Here is a 3,791-nt window from a genome sequence, read left to right as displayed (position 1 = left end):
TAACCTAGTTTGAGGTTACTTTGGAGTGTAACTGCAGAAATGATTATTTATATGTACATTAAACTCAGTACATTTAATGTATCTCTATTGCCTAACTCACCGTTGTAACAAATATATATATTTTAGAATTAATCGCAGATATTTTAATATAATATTATTTAAGTAAAAAGAACAATTTTCTATCAATCACGACGTCGACTCTGCTCAAAACTTTTATCAGTCATAAGCTGTCACCAACTGCATCCGCTACTGCTGTTATTGTTAGCATTAAGTCGTCGCTGTGAGATGCGCCGATCGAGGGGTCGTAACAATGCACATTATATAAATCTAACCCAAGTCAGTGAGCGTTATGACTAATTAGTGAGTGATGTCCCCTTTCGTAAAGGTCCCTTGAGTATCGGTACCTGCGTTCTTTTAAATTTGAGTACTTCGGTAGTATCGTTTTCTTTCGCTAATTGAACGAGAGGATTATTTCCAGTAAACCCGCCCTGTAAATGCTAGCCGGGATAAAACATGCAGCTCTTCAAAAATCGATCAGATGTCCTGCAATATGGAACTTAGATAATGTTCGATGCCATTTTTAAATTCATTATGATAACATTCGGCTTTCGTAGAGCTAGTTAAAAACAGGAATAAGTTCAATACTCGGCAATATTAGTATTTCCGAAATCAAAATCACGTCTAGAAACCTGAGCTGTCTTTAAATTTGATATGACAATTCCTGTTTCAAGAAATCTTCGACATCATTCATATATTCCTCAACATAGGTATTTTCTGAATCTGGACAACGTCCAGAGACCAAGACCAAAACCAAGATAATCCAAGATGACAACATCTATTCTCTAGAAAACTGGATAGAATGGAGAAAAATGCCTAAATACTCCCCAATATCAATATTTTTGCTAAAAATCTACACGTACAAGCAATATACAGTTTCATTATTTTGCTTCAATCAAACTCAAAAGAAAATATCATATCGTAAAAAAACAACTTCAAGCAGCTCATACATTGAATCTAGATGAACATTTCGAAAGGTTCGATATGTTTTGATCGATTTATTAATCGATCGTTTTCTTCCGCCACGACTAATATAAAAATGCGCAAAGAAGTTTATCTTCATGAACTCGAAATGTCAAAAATGGAATACAAAAATAAGTATATCAATTTGCTAGCAATCTTCTATTCTGTCAACACTTATCTTCAGATTATTTTACAATAATCAATTGAGGATCCCGACCGAGGCGATTATTCCAATTTTTCCGAACGTATTTTAAACAGTTTGTATCTGTTTTGCAAGAGGTTTTCTTCAGCACCTAGAAAATGGTTACAATTTTCGATTGATGATTTTTCTGTGATGAATAATATTCCATAAACTCGTACTACAACAAGTTAATGGGAGTTTTCGTTCCTGTCATTGAAACTATCGATATTGATTTAAGTTCAGGAGTATGAGGCCTGTTTTCTACGACTGATGAAAATAGAAGACTCCTGACTAAACCGAATCAGCCCAGAACTCCCCGTGAATTTTTTCTTCAACTTTGGATAGTTACTGCGTCCACATACAAAATTAAACTAATATGATGTATTTTCTTCGCTGAGCATGGCATGATTGGGTTGATTCGGGTTAACCCTATCTGATAATTTTTTTTTTGCAATCCGGTTCAAAACAAACGATTCACACAAGATAAGTAAAGCCTTGGTGCTACATTCCGATTCGGAACTTGACCTTCTGTTTACTATACACAGACTTCGCAGCCAACCGTTAAGTGTACAGGACAATTGCGGGGCTAGCGCTACGATCCTACTGACACTAACAGTCTCTCCCGAGTCAAGACTCGAACCTACGATGACTGGCTTGTTAGGCCAGCATCGTACCTCGAGACCAGCTGGGGAGGCCAATTCACAAAAGATATGAAAATTAAATTTCGAGTTCAAAATATCAGACTTCAGTAATTTCTAAGATACCGTCGGAACAAGCGCTGATATCGAATACCAAGAAAGATCGGATGCTCAGTTAGTATAATAATTAGTGTTTATCTTCAGCAAAGACCGCATTAGGCCTTTAAGAAATTTGACAGCTGCGAGAATGGAAGATAATTCATTATATGTGTTCTAACAATATATCATTTTGTTGAAAGAAAGAAGAGGGTCGCTTCGTTTTTAGTATGGATTTAGTTGTGGTAGAAAGACACAATGTGTGGAACGGAGAAGTCCTGTTTATTTAATAATCTCCATTAAGTAGTAATATCATATCATCAAACTTTCCATGCAACTTTGCTTCCCAATTGAACCAGTAAAATTAGTTTTTTAAGTTTAATTTTACTTAACTTAAATGCTAAGCTAGCATCATCAATACAGCGCGCAAGAAATAGTATATGTATCATGTGTTCACCAAATGGGGAACGGCGGGTGGCTGAATTTTTTACGGAGAGACTAAACGTTGGGGAAACCACGCTATACAGGTCTGAAATATAAACATTCAGAATAGAAACTTATCAAACGGAAGAAGGAGAAAAGGAGAAAATACAACTGAATGTAAATAAACAACTCACGTCCCGAGAAACTTGGAAGCGAATGATTCGTGGAGTTGGGTTGGCAAGCTGTGGGTGTGTGTGGAATCTGGGGGGGGGGGACCATGGAACCAAGCAAGCACATGAGCAGATTGCGACGTTGCCAAATTTGATGGCAGTGTACCCACACGCTAAACATTCGTTCTCTTCTTATTGAGTGACTCTTTTTTTCCGATTCCAAAGAAGCAAACACGCTAACAAACGGCTCCCCCCGTTTCGCTGTTGGCATCATGACCGAACCCGACTAGCCGCAATAACGGAGCTATGGCGATTGGCATTACGCTGGGAGTCCGGTTTTCACTGATGGCGTGCGTGGCCTGGCCGGGGCAGACAAGGGCGGGAAAGCAAAAAAAAGGAATAATAACAAGGAAAGCAACGAAAGAAAAATAAAATACTCCTCGCGAATGGCAATAATGTTTCCGGTTCGGCACTTTTCCCCCGTTCAACCAGGGAACGTTTGCAAATGGGATTGGAATGGGTAGAAACTGACATTGAACTTCAGGATCGGTGCGACAGGAGCGCGGTAATCTGTGGCATTGTTTGGCACCCGTCGGAAGTCGTCATCAGAGTGCATTCGGTGCATTCGGCTGGGAGAATAGGTCCTACCCGAGTGTCTACAATGCTTCGTTTTGAATGTATGGTTTTTATTCTTTCCTTCTTTCCGATACTTTTTAGATTAGGTTTTGTGAAATGGTAGTCAATTGGTATTTAAACTGGAAATACCATTTTAATTTGCGTCAATCGCTAGGTCAACCGATCTCTTTACAGAAAAATGTTCTTTCTTTGGAGACTCAAGCCAAATAATTAATCACGTACCGCCTCTGTTTGCATAGTTGACGTAAGACTCAAACTGACCAAAATTCCTTACTTCAAAATGCACACAAAAAAACTTTTTATTCTAAAATATTTGAGATATAGGATTTTAAAATCCGGTAAACACATAATATTCGTAGACGTATCGTCTTAAATGTCTTTTACAATTTATTAAATCAAGAATACAATCTATTTCAGTCTGAGTAGTGATATATTTATTTTGAAAATCATTACATTCTAAAAATCTATTTCACATCATTCAGGTATTCTCCTTCAACCGATCAAGTATTCACATATCTCCTCCGGCATTAGAGGCAGCACCTTCTTGATAATTATATTTTTTCTTGATTTGTGAATGCCTATGACTTCCAAATGCCGTTACAGTATTGTAGGAAGAAAACAAAGGTT

This window comes from Wyeomyia smithii, chromosome 3, assembly GCF_029784165.1.
Source record: "Wyeomyia smithii strain HCP4-BCI-WySm-NY-G18 chromosome 3, ASM2978416v1, whole genome shotgun sequence".
Classification (NCBI taxonomy): Eukaryota; Metazoa; Arthropoda; class Insecta; order Diptera; family Culicidae; genus Wyeomyia; species Wyeomyia smithii.
The sequence above is the reverse complement of the archived record's forward strand: the minus strand, read 5'-3'. Positions refer to the sequence as shown.